We start from the raw sequence: 17829 nt of genomic DNA on the forward strand, positions 1-17829 counted from the left end.
TTTAAATTGTTGTTGTTTTTTCCAGGTAAGGGTCACACTCTAGCCCAAGCTGACCTGGAACTCACTTTGCAGTCCCAGGCTGGCCTCGAACTCACAGGCATTCTCCCACTTCTGCCTCTCAACTGCTGGAATAAGACGCATGCGCCACCACACCTGGCTTCCATTTCTTTCTCTTTTTTTAATAGATGAACGTGTATTTATAGATTTGCTGTATCTACAGATGTGTAGTTAGGATATCAATCATTTTTTTTTAATATTTTATTTATTTGTTAGAGAGGCAGATATATATAGAGAGAATGGGCATGCCAGAGCCTCCACCCACTGCAGAAATGAATTCCAGACACATGTGTCACCTTGTGCATCTGGCTCAAGTGCATGCTAGGGAGTCAAACCTGGGTCCTTGGGTTTCTCAGGCAAGTGCCTTAATGGCTAAGCTATCTCTCCAGCCCCTATCAATCTTTTTTTAAAAGTTATTTCAATTTTTTTTTTTCAAAGTAAGGCCTCACTTTAGACCAAGCTGACCTGGAATTCACTGTCTTCTCAGGACTGTTGATGAACAGCCTGCCCTTTCCCAGAAGTCTTGCCTGCCTCTCTGGGAAACTGAAACTTAGGCCTAGTTAGGGTGGCACCTTACTGAAGCCTGTTATGGCATAAGTTTGGTCCCTTCAACACATGTGCCACCTTATGCATCTGGCTTACGTGGGTACTGGGGAATTGAACCTGAGACCCTTAGGCTTTGCAGGCAAGTGCCATAACCGCTAAGCCATCTCTTCAGCCCCGCAAGAGGATTTAAAATACCACTTGAAAGGTAGGAGGGTGGAGATAGCAGAGCTATGTTCCCCTGCCTTAAGAGTTAATCCTAGTTAAGGCGCATGCCTGCGAAGCCTAAGGACCCAGGTTCAATTCCCCAGTACCCAGTACCCATGTAAGCCAGATGTACAAAGTGGAACATGTGTCTGGAGTTTGCAGTAGCTAGAGGCCCAAGCGCACCCATCCTCTCTCTCTCTATCTGCCTCTCTCTCATACAAATAAATAGATATTTTAAAAAAAAGTTAATCCCTGGAGACCTCTCAATCAAGAGACCAGGCCTCATCTAAAGACATGCTGAGGGGCTGGAGAGATGGCTTAGCGGTTAAGCGCTTGCCTGTGAAGCCTAAGAACCCTGGTTCGAGGCTCAGTTCCCCAAGACCCACGTTAGCCAGATGCACAAGGAGGCACACACGTCTGGAATTCATTTGCAGTGGCTAGAGGCCCTGGCTTGCCCATTCTCTCTCTCTCCCTCCCTCTCTCTCAGTCTCTCTCTCTCTCTGTCCGTTGCTTTGAAATAAATAAAAATAAACAAAAAAAAAATTTTTTTTAAAGACATGCTGAGAAGGTGAGATACCCAGGGGCCCCTCCTTGGGTCCAGTTCCTCATAGATCCTTACTGCTAGGTCTGCCACTTACTATTTTTCTGAGTTTAACTCAAAAAGTATAACTTTTCCTTTTCTTCTATCTCTTCTTTGGCTGCTGGATAGAATCCTAAACATACTCATTCTGACACTATAGGGCCTTTTCACCTTTTTCTCGGCAAATGTCCTTAGCTTTACTCCCTCCTCATCTTGTCTGTGCCTAAATTTCCATGGTCATGAGACAAAGGACTAAGTAAGAACATCTGCAGCAGTCCCACCTTCCCTCCATTCTCATTCTAATTTTTTTGTGGAGGCATAGTGTTACATACCTCACCATCTTTAAATGTCTATAGTTTTATTAAGTATGACATTTTACAAGCTCTCTATGTTCTATGCTTATGGGATAATGAAATGCTGTCTAAAGCCACAGCCCAAAAGCTCCTTAATTAACTATTGCTTATGGAAAAAAAAAACTCTGGGGAGATGAGATTATTGACACAGGTGTAAGATGAGGCCAAAAGTAGGTATGAAAGTGAAGGCTCTTGCGTAAGATTTATAACTGTCCTGTTCTGTTCCCCATCTCATTAACCATAAAAATACCTCCAGAGATTATCCACGGAAATGGCTGAACTTCACAAGTTTAATGTGATTGCTTGTGAAATGCATCCATTAATCTCAGAACCTCACATTCAAGCTAGTTGTCATGGAGAACAGCTTCGAGCAGAGATCTGTTATTTTATTTTATTTTATTTTCAGTACTTAAAGTCCTGTATGTCATTGCTTAGCCAAAGGGCTAAGTCTGTATTTGACTGTAGGGTCAAAGCCACACATCAGCGCCATGGCCTACTTTATAATATAAATTCTAATTTCTACATTCATGTCCTCATCTTTGGAGTTTTGAGACACTTTAGGACCACAGTCCCTCCCTCCCCCCAAGTAAAAGTTGTGAATGACCTTGGCCTACCATTGCTAGAGGCCAGAGAAGGATACCACTTCTCCTTAGGTCTTGCTACCTAAAGGAGTTCCCTAGAACTGTTTTTCCATAAACAACCTGAGTCCCTCCCCTCCCTAGGAAGAAGGAGTTCTCCTCTCTGAGAATGAAGATTCCTGAAAGGATTAAAATCTGAACCTGGCTTTGTGGCTAGTTTGCTCAGCCACCATTCAAAACTAACAAATGAGCCCAATTCGGGTCCCTAGGTGGACTTTACCCTGATTCTGCCTTCTCATGGGCAGGAGCTCTAGATTCTTTGTTCCATCCTTCTCTCTCTCGCTCTCGCTCTCGCTCTTTTTTTTTTTTTTTCAAGGTAGGATCTCACTCTAGACCAGGCTAACCTGGAATTCACTAAGTAGTCTCAGGGTGGCCTCAAACTCACGGCGATCCTACTACCTCTCCACAACCCTCCCCACCCCCCCAGTACTGGGATTAAACGCGTGTGCCACCATGCACTGGCCTCCTTACTTCTTAACTCTGGGCTTCCTGCTATCTGGGAACCCTGCTCTTAGGCATGAGCTCTGTCCTCCTTCCTTCTCTTGAATTCTATGTATAATCTGATAAAACCTGTAAACTAGAGCTGGAGAAATGGCTTAGTGGTTAAGGCCCTGCTGGTAAAGCCACATGCACAAAGTGACACATACTTCTGAGTTCACTGGTAGTGGCTAGAGGCCTTGCCATGCCCACTCTCTCTCTCGCTTTCTCACTCAAATAAATATTTTTTTTTAACCTGTCAAACTTTACCCACTGGTCTGTGGATTTCAGTTCTTTGAATTCATAAGGCAAGAGTCCAGTGACATCCCAAAATTATAAATATGTTGGCACATATTGGCAGAGGACCCCAATGCCTGTTTCATATTGGGCAAAACCCCCAAGTTTCTGTATCATACCCATGCATTGATTGGCAAGGAGCCCCAAACTTCCTATTTTACTTTCAAGGACTTAAGTTGAAAGTTTTTCTTTCTTTTTAGAGTATTAGCTTTTTTCTCTTTCTTTACTGCTGTGCTATACATTATAATTCTCTTTGAAGCTGTATAGTTGCAGATTAGCTAGGAAAATGGTGGGAATGTTTAGGCAAAAAGAAAAGAAGAATGTTTCATCTTGTTCCTGAAGGAGAAACAGAAACAACCTAGCTTTAAAAATAAATAAATAAATTTATTTACTTATTTGCAAGCACAGAGAGAGAATGGGCCCAGCAGGACCTCTTGCCACTACAAATCCCAGATGCATGCACTACTTTGTGCATCTGCCTTTAAGTGAGTACTGGGGAATCAAACCCAAACTGTCAGGCTTTGCAAGCAAGTGCCTTTAACCACTCTCCAGACCAGGATAGCTTTTTATAGACAGACAGGAAAAGAGGCCCCAAAAGAGATGCCATCATGCATGCCCTGGTAGGACCAGGACCAGCATCTGTTCCTGCCTCATCCAAGATGGCTGCTAGCAACATTTCCCAGCAGGAATTTCCTGTTTCTTCCTCAGCTCAGCACTCCTAGATGGGTTGGCTCCTCCTCCCTTGATCCCAGGAACCAATCAGGTCTCTCCTTACACATGGGTGTCGTTAACAAGGCTCACCCTAATTGTATGTTTAATCCCTATACAGGAGCCTGACCAGGTAAGGCTTCCCTTTCTTCCTAAGGTTTTGCCTGAACACCAGTGTAAATCTCCCTCCTTCTTGCCAAAAAAGTGGGTGGGCACTTCTGTCTGGGCATTTTCCTTCTTGCCTTCTACCATGTGTCTTGCTGAGATGCTTCTTCTTTGATCTCTGAGTCCTTCACTATTGCTTAATCCTCTCTGGTCTTTTGTTTTATTATTTTAAAGGTGTGCTCCACCTGGCTTGCAAGATTCCTTTTATTTTTTATTTTATTTATTTATTTATTTATTTGAGAGCGACAGACACAGAGAGAAAGACAGAGAGAGAGAGAGAGAGAGAGAATGGGCGCGCCAGGGCTTCCAGCCTCTGCAAACGAACTCCAGACGCGTGCGCCTCCTTGTGCATCTGGCTAACGTGGGACCCGGGGAACCAAGCCTGGAACCGGGGTCCTTAGGCTTCACAGGCAAGTGCTTAACCGCTAAGCCATCTCTCCTGCCCGCAAGATTCCTTTTAAAAAGAGTTAAGATAAGAAGGAAAGAAAAGCAGGCAAGGATCTAAATCAAAAGAGGAGTCTGTCTGGGTGTGGTGCCCCATGCCTTTAAATCCCAGCAATTGGGAGACAGAGCTAGGAGGATCATCGCCTAGCCTAGAGTGAGACCCTACCTCAAAAAACCAAAAAAATAAAATAAGTCTGTATTTGACTGTAGGGTCAAAGCCACACATCAGCGCCATGGCCTTTGGCTAAGCAATGACATACAGGACTTTAAGTACTGAAAAAAAATAAAATAAAATAGAATGAGGAGACTGGAATAATCTCCTTCACATAAGCTAGTCTCTCTCCTTGGTGGAGAGGGAAGAGGAGGCTCACAGCATGTTTCAGGCCCAGTTACATATGAATCAGACATCCAGTTAGAATGAGCCTCATCACCAGGCCCAGGTGTGCAGGGAGAGCCCCGACTGGCCTGGCGGGTAAGCCCCAGGGGAACATTGACTTAGGAAGGGTCCGCACGCAGGAGCCCTGAACACTGGAGAAGAAACAGGAAGTTGTTGCTCAGAAATTGTTGCCTTCAGCCGTCTTGGATGAGACTGAAGCAGACATGATTCCACCTGGGGAGAATGTGCCCTGCTAGGGCAGGCAAGGTGGCATTCATGTTTCTGTGGATCAGTCCTTAGCTAGCCACCTGTCAGGAGAAAGCTACCTTGCTGTTTTGTCTTTCCATACCCAGGGCCTGAACTGCTGCTAACCCCTTCTTCTTCCACCCAGGTTCAGACACCTTTTCCTCCTCCATCTCTTGACTCTCTTCCTCTGCTTGGACCACGAGCCGTCCATTCCCACCGCTCATGCTCATGACTTGCTGCCCTGCCTTCCCCGCCCCCCACCCAACTTCCCTTCCCCTCCTATTGATTGCCACATTGCTGCCCAGTTAATCCTTTTTATTTGTAAACTTCATCATGTCACCTCGCATGCTGGAAATCCTTCAGAGCACCTCCTAAACTTCATGGCAAAACCCACCCTCCTTGTGATTTTGAAGGAACCCCAGGAAGGGGGACCCCACGCTCTGCCCGGATATGGCGACACCCCAAATCACTCACGAGAAGCGGTCTTGATGCAAACTGCAAGAGGATTTTATTCCAAGCGTGCTGGGGCCCACAGTCGTACACCGCACAGGGGTAGAGGACTGCAGAGCCCCGAATGCAGGAACGGGACAGTTTTTATAGGGTTTCTAACAAAGCCTGTGCATTAGACCAATCATTTTTTTTTTAATATCAGGAGCCCACGGGGTGCGAGCCAGTCAGTTTGTGCCACCCCATAGTTTCTAAGCCAATTAGTTTAATTTGTTCAAGCCCCTCGTGGACCAATCATTCTCCTATGACCTTGGTGGTCAGCATTTGCGCAGGTCCTTGGGTGGGAGTAGCAGAGTGTGGTATCAGTCTCCTATGACCTTGGAGGTCAGCATTTGCGCAGGTCCTTAGGTGGGGGTAGCAGAGTATGGTATCAGCCTCCTATGACCTTGGTGGTCTGAGGCAGGCTGCTACAGCTTATGGTGCGAGCTACTAAGGCTTACAGTGTGGGCTATTAAGGCTTATGGTGCAGGCTATTTACAGAAACCAAATAAGTGGTTCACTTTATTACTTATTTCCCATCCTTGAGGGCTATCTCATGCCCTTTTTACCTAGTTTTATATTAGGAGCGGGCTCTGATATAATGCGAAGAGGGATTCTTTACTTGCTTCCAACAGAGAGTAAAGCCTGGAGTTTGAGGTATGCAGGGGCCCGCTTAAGCTCCCTTTGGAGCGTGATAGTATTTCTGGGCTTCTGAATTCTTGGGCCTTTCAATTTGACCCTTAGTGGCTATGTTCTAGGAATCTCCTGAGATAACGCAGTTATGTATTGCCCAAAGGGGTCAGGCTCAGAGTCACGGAATTCTTGTTCGCTAGCATCAGAGGAATCTTTCCCCTATTGCAGTTTCAGAAGACGGAAGTGCGACATTTAAAGTCCTAGGAGCATTTACACTTCTTCTAGGTACATTGGTTCTATTCCATCTAAGCTAACATAAGCGGGAAACATTAAATATGTGGTATTCCTTCAAAATCTGGCCAGCACCCAACCAACTGGCACTCTGGTCTCTGGTTAGACTAAATTCATAATAATGCCCAGAGCGCTCATGTTCCTTCAAATCAGCTCCCATACGCTTACCTCTTAGCAAGAAAAGTCACGTGTGCATGTGTTGAGTGGAGTGCATGCATGTGTGTATGTTCATGCGTGTGGGACCCCATGTATCTGTGTACATGTAGCGGCCAGAGGTTGATACTGGGTGTGTACCTCTATCATTATCCACCTTAGGTTTTTGAAACAGGGTCTCTCACTTAATCCAGAACTCACCAATTCGGTAAGACAAACTAGCCAATGAATTCCAGAGTTCCTCCTGCCTCTCCTCCCCAGCACTGGGATTACACACATGTGATGTAATGGGATGCTAGGGAATCTGAGTTCAGATCCTCATGGTTACTCAGTGTTGCAGCCAGGTTTGCCTTGCTGGTAGAAATCACCCAACCAAGAACAGCTTGTGGGAAAAAGGTTTATTTTGGCTTACAGGCTCAAGGGGGAAGCTCCATGATGGCAGGGGAAAACGATGGCATGAGCAGAGAGTGGACATCACCCCCCTGACCAACATAAAGTGGACCATAGCAACAGGAGAGTGTGTCAAACCCTGGCAGGGGGACACTGTCTGGCCCCAACAATACACTGCCTCCAAGAGGCGTTAATTACCAAATCTCTATCAGCTGGGAACCTAGCATTCAGAACATCTAAGTTTATGTGGGACACCTGAATCAAATCGCCACACTCGGCAAGCACTCTAGCCACTGAACCATCTCCCCAGTTTCTAGAAAAGTCCTTCGTGACTGGATCAACATCACCCTTCACTTCTCAGCTCAGGCCCATCCACTCCTGGGGCCTTCTCTGCTCCCCCACAGTGCACACGCATGGTTGCTCCTCCTCTGGTCTGCTAGAGCATCTCCCAATTCTAGTGCAGCACACTCTGGTGCAGTGGAGATCTCTCTCTCTCTCTCTCTCTCTCTCTCTCTCTCTCTCTCTCTCTCTCTCCTATTTATTTATTTATTTATTTTGAGGCAATGTCACACTGTGGCCCAGGCTGACTTAGAATTCACTCTGTATCCTCAGGATGTTCTTGAACTCTCGGCGATCCTCCTGAGTGCTGGGATTAAAGGCGTGCACCACCACACCCAGTTTGCTCTATTTTATTGTTTTTTTCTAGGTAGGGTCTCGCTGTAGCCCAGGCTGACCTGGAATTCACTATATAGTCTCAGGGTGGCCTCAAAACTCACAGCAATACTCCTACTTCTGCCTCCCAAGTGCTGGGATCAAAGGCGTGCTCCGCCACGCCTGGCCTGGAATTCTCTCTACTTTTATCTTTCCCCTAGAGTATTAGTCTTAGAGCCTTCTCCATGTGACTAGATGAGTGCTCAGAAAGAAATGGAACACTGAGCTGGGCGCTGTGAGTTCAAGGCCACCCTGAGACTACATAGTGAATTCCAAATCAGCCTGAGCCAGAGTGAGGCCTGACCTCGAAAAACCAAAATAAATAAATAAATAAATATATTAATGGAATACTGTTTCATAGAGAATCCATCTCTTTCAGTGTCAGAGAATATGCCAGTTGGTCTGGGATTAGTCAGTGAGCTGTAACTTTAATGAGTTAGCAGCATATGTTTGCCATTTTATGTGGCAGAATTGTGTTCATCATCACTCCACCCTTCAGAAAATGTCATATTTTGATTGCCTAACTCCTACCATGATGATGTTTGGAGCTGTGGTCTTTGGGAATTAAGTTTGAATGAAGTCATGAAAGGTTGGGTCTGATCTGATTGGATTCCTGTCCTTGTACAAAGAGAAACCGGCCAGTTCAACTTGACGCTGACTTTAATTGACACTGGGAACTGAAGTTCCCCTTAAGCAGATGCGCCTCAAACATCTTACAAAGCTGATTGACAGAATGTGGTTGTAGAAAGATGGAATGTTGCAGATTCAGAGCCAGATTATTTTGAAGTAATTTTAGCCCTTTTAGTAGCTATTTGTCACCCACCACTATGTTTGACCTACTATCCTTGTGACTATCAGGTGATCAGGTGAAACCTTTCTGAAATATACTAACACACCACTAGCTTTCACCAGCCCACAGGCAAGAATGTCATCAGCTGCCTTCCTGGTGTTTCTACCAATGTATTTGAAATGTGACTTGGTTTATGAACTTCTTTTGTTTTGTAACTATACAATCCTCATGAAATTGTTGACACATTGGAACATGGAATTTGGGGTAACCTAAATCTGAGTTCCCGGGCCATGTTCACGCATATTTGGCTCCAGAATAAACTTTTATTTCCTTTGAGGTGAACGTGGTGTGTTTTGCATAGATGCCTCACATTACAGGTTCCATTCCCACGGGACTGTCTTTCATGTCAAATGTCAATCACAGGTGGTAGGTCCCCAGGTTACCCATAACTTTGGTCCAATTTGGCTATAAAGCAAAGCTTCCTATAACTCTCCACTCCATGGGTTCAGTAGTTTGCCAGAGCAACTCATAAACCAGGGAAATAGTTGACTTACTATTGTCGATTTATTTCAAAGGATATTTTAGCCAGTGGAAAAGGCACATGGAGGTTCAGGAAGGATCCCAGGAGCAGGAACTGCATATGGCCGTAGTCACCAACATGGACGTGCCCTCATCCCATCCTTTGTTTTGAGCTGGAGAGATGGCTTAGTGGTTAAGTGCTTGCCTGTGAAGCCTAAGGACCCCAGTTCGAGGCTCGATTCCCCAGGTCCCACGTTAGCCAGATGCGCAAGGGGGCACACGCGTCTGGAGTTCGTTTGCAGTGGCTGGAGGCCCTGGCGCACCCATTCTCTATCTGTCTTTCCCCCCCTCTCTCTGTCACTCTCAAATAAATAAATAAAAATGAACAAAAAATGTTAAAAAAAAAAAAGATAGGGTTTCACTTAGCCCAGGCTGACCTGGAATTCACTGTGTAGTCTCAGGATGGCCTCAAACTCACAGCAATCCTCCTACCTCTGCCTCCCAAGTGCTGGGATTAAAGGTGTGTGTCACCATGCCTGGCTGGGATTTCTTTTCTTTTTTTGTTAGTTTTTGTTTTTCAAGGTAGGGTCTCACTCTAGCCCAGGCTGACCTGGAATTCACTATGTAGTCTCAGGGTATCCTCAAACTCACAGGGATCTTCCTACCTCCTCATACCTGGCTTCCTTTAGGGATCTTTTGTGATCTTTTTTTGTTGTTGTTTTAATGGATTTGGTTTTTTTGTTGTTGTTTCTTTGTTTATTTTTATTTGAGAGCAACAGACAGAAAGAGAGAGAGAGAGAGAGAGAGAGAGAGAATAGGCACATCAGGGCCTCCAGCCACTGCAAATGAACTCCAGATGCATGTACCACCTTGTGCATCTGACTTTCATGGGTCCTGGGGAATCGAGCCTCGAACCACTGTCTTTATGCTTCACAGGCAAGCACTTAACCACTAAGCCATCTCTTCAGCCCCATCCTTTAGGGGTTTCTATGGAGACTTCATTTCATAAGAATGATCAGTTAGTAACTCAGTCACCAGTTGCTCTTTCCCCTAAGTATGGGGTGTGAGGTAAAAGTTCTATGCTTGTAGTGATGGCTGAATCTTTCTGGTGACCAACTCGTATACAGAGTCACACATGAAAAGCAGACTCTCCTATCGCCCCGGAAGCACTGGGCATTTAGAGTTTTGGATCAGCAGCCAGCCACCTGGGATGGAAGGCCTAGCTACAGTCCAAGAGAAAAGCCTGGGTCGGGCAGTCCCCCTCTCAACTGCCTGCGGGGAAGGCAGGGTCCCATCAGCCTTCGCTCCTGCCCTAGCTAAATGTTTCCATTTGCAGTATTCTGACTTCTCCCTCCAGGAAGTAAACTGCTGGTTCTGGGAACAGGGACTTTGAAAAACAAGATGTGCTTTGGAAAATGTACTGGAAATCTCTGACGCCTGTAATTGACAAGTTGCTGCCTCCACCTTGGTCCGGCAAACTGAGAAGATGGGACAGAGAATTCAAACCCTCCCTAAGGGAAGACCTTGCTCACCTCATGCTGGACAAAGCTGAGTGTTCCCTCCTCAGTGATTGTGCAAGGCTCCAGGCTGGCCCCGACATCTGGCCACAGCCTCAGCATCTTGACGTCTTTGCTGCTCCACAGTGCTCTTCGTTTTCTGCTTTCAAAATCAGTCGGAATAAAATGGTCTCTGTTCTAGGCCTCCAAGGTTGGATGAATACAGTGAGTAATAGGAAGGAATATTTGGTGGTTTACACTTTAACTGCTCAGTGCCTACTTGGCACATATAGGGTGGTCAGGGGCTAAAAAAGTGGTATCATCCTGGCCCCCAGACAACACACTGGCGGAACATACTATTTGACGAGAAAGGAAAAAAACAAACATCTTTTCAAGACATGAAACTCACTGGCTCAGGCCCTTTTCTCAAGGAAGTGAGTGTAAAGGAGGGGCTATCCCGGCTATGTACACACAGATACATATTACAGCCAAACAGCCACAGGGCTAGAGAGATGGCTCAGTGTTTAAAGATACTTGCTCGAAACGTCTGCAGGCTCAGGTTTGATTCCCCAGAACCCGCATAAAGCCAGACACAAAAAAATGGCACATGTGTCTGGCTTTTGTTTGAAGTACTGAGACCCTGGCACACTTATACACATGCAAATAAATAAGTCATTGAAAAATATTTATTTGTTGTATATACTATGCTCATCAAACAGCACAGTAAGCACTTTTCTTAGTGTTCATACCCTTATATTAATGCTACTCTCACTTTTGGTAGAGAATCTTCTCTTTTCAGATGGCAGTGACCTTGGGATGACTCAGAAGGCATCATGGTGTTGGAAAGAAATGACAGGAGTGCTCAGCACTGCAATATCTCGATCACACCTTCCAAGGCTCAGGGTCTGTTGTGGAAGAGGTGGCAGAAAGAATGTAAGAGCCAAAGGAAGAGTAGGACTCCTTACAACGTGCTCCTCCCAACACAAAATGGCCTGGATATCCATGACCTCACAGTGCCTGACACTACCTGTTCAAGGCCATCATAATAGGGGGAAAAGATCATGACATGAAAATAAAAGAGAAACTGATTGAGAGGGGGAGGGGATTTGATGGAGAGTGGAGTTTCAAAGGGGAAAGTGGGGGGAGGGAGGGCATTACCATGGGATATTGTTTACAATCATGGAAATTGTTAATAAAATTTGAAAAAAAAATTATTTGTGTGTGTGTGTGTGTGTGAGAGAGAGAGAGAGAGAGAGAGAGACTAAGACTACAAGGTGCCTTGTCACCTGGCATGGGAACTGGACTGACCAGCTCATCCCTCCATGGCAATAACTTCAATGGTATCCCAGTTCTGGGAATTCTTCCCACTGTACAGGAGCCCTGCTTTCTTTCTTTCTCTTTTTAAACATTTATTTAAAAAAATTGTATTTATTTATTTATGAGAGAGAAAGAGACAGATATAGAGAAAGAGAGAATGGGCACGCCAGGGCCTCTAGCCACTACATATGAACTGCAAACACATGTGCCCCCTTGTGCATCTGGTTTACGTGGGTCCTGGGGAATCGAACTCAGGTCCTTAGGGTTCTCAGGCCAATGCTATAACCGCTAAGCCATTTCCCCCAACCCGTTGCTTTCTCTTTAAAAAAAATATTTTATTTATTTATTTGAGAAAGAGAGAGAAAGAAGTGGATAGAGAATTGGTGCACCAGGACCTCGAGCCACTGCAAACGAACTCCAGATGCATGCACCACTTTGTGCAGCTGGCTTTATGTGAGTACTGGGAATCAAACCTAGGTCCTTTGGCTTTTCAGACAAGTGCCTTAACCACTAAGCCATGTCTTCAGCCCTTCTTTCCTTATCTTAAGCTGGATAATGAAACCTTTCAAAATCTCACTCTCAATGATCCATGGATTTCATTTGTTGAATTCATGAGACAAGAACCTGGAGGCTACTGATTCCATGGAAGTTTTGTGTGACAGTCACCCTAACTCCTGAGGTAAAAGCCCATCCAAAAGCCAGGTGTGGTGGTACATGCTTTTAATCCCAGCACTTGGGAGGCAGAGGTAGGAGGATTGCCATGAGTTCGAAGTCACCTTGAGACTCCATAGTGAATTCCAGGTCAGCCTGATGAGCCATAGTGAGACTCTATCTTGAAAAACCAAGCCATCCAAGAGCTGAGAAAGCTTTCATTGCTCTCAAAGACACCCCATATTCCTATATCAATATTCTCCTAAAATATTACATACACAAACAATTAAAAATAAGTATAGAAGCTGGACGTGGTAGCACACACCTTTAATCGCAGCACTTGGGAGGCAGAGGTAGGGTGATTGCCATGAGTTCGAGGCCACCCTGAGACTACATAGTGAATTCCAGGTCAGCTTGGGCCAGAGTGAGTCCTTACCTCAAAAAAAAAAAAAAAAAAAAATCAATAAATAAGTACAGCAAAAGAAAAAATTTTTAAAAATTAAAAAAAGTCTGTCTTCAGGGATTATAGAGACTAATCAGCAAATAAATACATTACAGTGGAATAAGTATATCACGGAGCAGAGTGTGTGACTGCTTAACGATGAGGAAGACTTCATCCCATACGAGGTGTCTGACAGCGCAGTGTCCCTGGCAGAGGGCAGGTGAAGCCTATGACAGACATTTCTCTGGTTTGCTTTATTTGCCTACCTGATGTTTGCACCAATGTATGTGACATGTGCCTTGGTCCTTTTGTTCTGTAACTATAAAAATTTTATAAAAGGGGCTGGGGAGATGGCTTAAGGCATTTGCCTGCAAAGCCAAAGGACCCAGGTTCGATTCCCTAGGACCCATGCAAGCCAGATGCACAAGGTGGTGCATTCATCTGGAGTTTGTTAGCAGCCGCTAAAGGCCCTGGAGTACCCATTCTCTCTCTGTCTCTCAAAATAAAAAATTAAATTAAAAAAATAAAACTTCATGAAAAATCAACCAAAAAAAAAAAAAAAGCCGGGCGTGGTGGCGCACACCTTTAATCCCAGCACTCAGGAGGCAGAGGTAGGAGGATCGCCATGAGTTCAAGGCCACCCTGAGACTCCATAGTGAATTCCAGGTCAGTCTGGGCCAGAGTGAGACCCTAACTTGAAAAACAAAACAAAAAAAAAACCCAAAAAACTTCATGAAAGCTGGGTGTGGTGGCGCACACCTTTAATCCAAGCACTTGATCACCATGGGTTCGAGGCCACCCTGAGACTTCATAGTGAATTCCAGGTCAGCTTGGGTTAGAGCGAGACCCTACCTTGAAAAACAAAGCAAAACAAAACCCAATAAATTGTTAACAAGTTGGAACCTGGCACTTGAGATAACCTGAATCTGTGTTCCAGGGCCATGATCACTCATATTAGGCTCCAAAATAAACTGTTACTCCCTTTGAGATGAAAGCTGTGTGTTTTGCAGCAACAGATGAAATGAGATATTTGGCACATTTAAATTCTTGGGTAAAGATTTAGAGAGTGATAAAGGGTTTGAGGTTGAATTGTAGGAAATGTGTAGGAAACTAAAAATAAAACTTACTATTAGTTCAAAGGCAAGTAAAAGAATGTGCAGGAAATGAAAAGCAATTATATCCACTGTGCAATTCACCTGTGAATAGTACTGACACGAAGTGTGAATTAAACACCTTTTATTTTAAAGATTTTAAATATACAACAAAGTTGGAAAAGTATACCCGGAACACTTGGATTCGTAAATGAAATAATTGATAGTGGATTTTTTTTTTTTCATCAGGAGGTAGGTAACATGGTTGTCTATCTTTTAAAAAATTATTTATTTGTTTATTTATTTATTTATTTGAGAGAGAGAAAGAGATACAGAAATAGGCAGCTAGAGAGAGAGAGAGAATGGGCGTGCCAGGGCCTCCAGCTACAGCAAACAGACTACAGATGTGTGCTCCCCCTTGTGTATCTGGCTTATGTGGGTCCTGAGGAATTGAACCTGGATCCTTTAGCTTTGCAGGCAAGCTCCTTAACCACTAAGCCATCTCTCCAGCCCTGGTTGTCTATCTTTTTTTCTTTTTTTTTTTTTTTTGTTTTTTCAAGGCAGGGTCTCACGCTAGCCCAGGCTGACCTGGAATTCACTATGGCGTCTCAGGATGGCCTTGAACTCACGGAGATCCACCTACCTCTGCCTCCTGAGTGCTGGGATTAAAGGCATGTGCCACCACGTCTGGCTCGGTTGTCTATCTTTTTTTTTTTTTTTTTGCATTCAATGAGATTTTTATTTCAATTATCCACAAAACAATATTACAACATTTTATAAAAATATTAAGTTTTAGACTACCATTATTCATTTAAAAAAGTGTTTGGGCTGAAGGCTGCTTTTGCTAACATTCTTTTTAGTACAGGAAAGCTCCATAGTAAAACAATAAAGATGGAGGCTGCTGGGAAAAAAACCCTCAAATGTACAAAAACTGTTTATTTTCTTGGCAATTAAAAAATACATAACAATTTAAATTGAATACACATCAAGTTAGTGTTTTATCCTTACTATACAATGGTTAAAAGGAACTGATCCACTTCATCAAGACCTAATGAATACCATCAACTTTTCCTGGCTTTTCTGATCACAATTAGTACATAAACATAACTTTGTTACCTTTTAAAAAATACTTAGAAAAACAATACAATATAGTTCACATGAAGCCCTTTAAAAAACTCCTATCACAGGTTGTAGACATTGGGACAAATAATGACATCACTCATCTTAGGAAGCCTCTCTTGGTAGAGGATTCAATACTAAACACGTTACGTAAAAAGAAGAAACGAGTATAATCTTTAGTACCAGAACTTTTGCCAACTTGCATGAAGTTCATGTGTCACACTTTAAAAAAGGTTTAAATTTGAACATATATACAATGGCACAGCTATTTTAAATTTAAGGATTAAAGTGATGGTAGTTAAAAATCATATGTTGAGAACTCAGGAACTTTAGACAATGCTTTAAAGTGTGGCTATAAACACAGCATTTAAACAAATACTAGACTTCATTTTGTACTTTGCTAAAATCTTAAAACACTATTAATGCTGCTATTCAAATTCATTTCAGAATTTTAGTCTGAAAAACCAGGGTTTTTTTTTTGTATGTTTTACTTGTGAATTTTAAATTAGCCAATACTTCCCCCTTCTAAGTTAGTTTCTCAGAGTATGGTTACCTCCTCAAATCAACTCCATTCCAAAAGGGAAAAATGCGGTTGTCTATCTTTTAATGATGTTGGGAGTTATTGATGTTCAGTCCCTAGCCCCATTCATGTCTTAGAGGTTATAAAGTGATGCTATTTTAATTCACTCAGTTCCTTTTAATTTATTAACTTCCTTTCAATAATAATTTTGGAACTCAATTATACTACTTATGTTTTAAAAGGCAGAATAAATGGTTTAGGTTTTTTTTTTTCAGTATTTACCCAGTTTTCAAGAAAATGAATTAATTTCTTATTACCCTCCAAAAGAGATCACTTTGATGTTTGAAAAAAAATATTATAAAAGGGTGGAAGAGCTGAGATTGTGGCACAGTGATAGTGCACTTGCCTCATATGCCTAAGGCCCTATATTTGATCTCCAGCATGACCAGAAAATAGAACTGTCGTCATGAATACATGGCCTTCAGCAGGTTTAATACATAGAGAATAAAGTCTTTGCTGAACACTTGTCCTGTAACATCTTTGGCCAGTGGGAGCCTCTTCACGTTGGCTCCTGGCTGTGCTTCTGTGGTCTTAATTTTTTTTTAATTTAAACAATTTTAATGTTTAAATTAGAATTTTGCAAGTACATACATACTTATTTTTGTGTTAAATACTCAAATCCTACAAATATTCTATATATATAGTATATAAACATGTGGGTATGTACACATTTAAAGGCTATGAGTTTTTAAATATCTAGCAAAATTAAATTAAGCTTAAACAATCTAATTTTGAAAGTAAGTAATATAAAATTATTGACTTAATGTTAACTGGTGTTCCAGTTACAGTGGACAGAATCAAACCTTTGTATAAGCTGGGAAGCTTACCTCTTCATATTCTAACTTCCAGAAGTTAAGAAGGATGATTATAAATAAAAATCTGAATAGGTGTTTGCAAGTGGAAAATTAATTTCTTCAAATGTTAGTATACATTGATATTTGTACAGCAAATAGTAGGAGCCTTGAGGTATTTTTTACCTTTGTAAACATGACAGAATATCAAGACTAGAAAATAACAATCTGTTACATTTCCACTTTATACATCAAGCATTATATCTTTGAGCCTACCAAATCTCTGCTTGTCTATTTTTGAAAACTGATTAAACAAACACTTATGATCAAAGGGGTAGTCGTAATTGTTCAGGTTCATGTTGATGATAACAGGTTTAGAATTCATGTAAGTATCTGGAAGTGGCCAGCATAAACCAAGATGATGGCAATGCACCTTAATTAGACAGCCATCACTGCAATACCATAGGATTCCTTCAATTTTACCCTCTCTGCAGCCTTCAAACCAGGACAACAGGTCACTATACTTCAATATAGGCAGATTGCTCACTTGAAATGCTCCATGCGGTGTAAGATAATGTAATGGATATTTCTTGCTTCCTAACCCAGGAATGTGTCCACTTTCATCAGGCACTGGTTACCCATCCCTGTGTTCTATTTCTTTCGCTGGTATCCAACACTCTGGAACAGGTTTGAGATCTTCCTCAGTATTCCAAAGAAATTCTTTTGAGTTTTCTTTTGAATGTAGAAATTTTTTAAATCTTTTGTCAGCATGTTTATTGGGTTTTCTATCTAGTCGAGCCCAAAGGTATGGCTGACCTTTGTATGTAGTAATGTAACCACATGTCCCATCCACTTTTTCTGTTGGAATTGCACTGTAGACATCTGCATCTATGGCCTTGTCACTTACTGTTTTGGTCGCCAAAACTTTAAATGGCTGGTGCTCCCGCTTGGCCGATGTCCCGTCCTTAACTTCCGTCACAAACACGTCCCACCAGCAGCGTGGGAGGGGGAAGAAACCTGTGGTCTTAATTTTGACAGATTTTTGGTAGCTTCCTTTTAATTTATATGGCAACATGTCTAGGGACTATCTTGTATATTTCTGGCCTTTGACTTAAATAAAACCGGTTATTTCTAAAAACAAAAACATAACCATGTTTTTTTTTTTTTTTTTTTTTTTTCTATACTGGGATATGACCTTTAAAGAACATGACCAGGGATAATTGGTTCAGGTGAAAACCCTGTTCCTAGGCCTCCTTTTTCTCAGCCACCTCCAACCCA

At 42.8% G+C, this 17829-nt stretch overlaps 1 pseudogene; it reads right to left on the minus strand.

Moving 5' to 3' along the window:
* Positions 1-16787: 16787 nt before the first annotated feature.
* On the minus strand, positions 16788-17626 carry LOC123453536 (annotated as a pseudogene).
* Positions 17627-17829: the final 203 nt, after the last annotated feature.

Source organism: Jaculus jaculus, chromosome 12, assembly GCF_020740685.1.
Source record: "Jaculus jaculus isolate mJacJac1 chromosome 12, mJacJac1.mat.Y.cur, whole genome shotgun sequence".
In the NCBI taxonomy this organism is placed as follows: Eukaryota; Metazoa; Chordata; class Mammalia; order Rodentia; family Dipodidae; genus Jaculus; species Jaculus jaculus.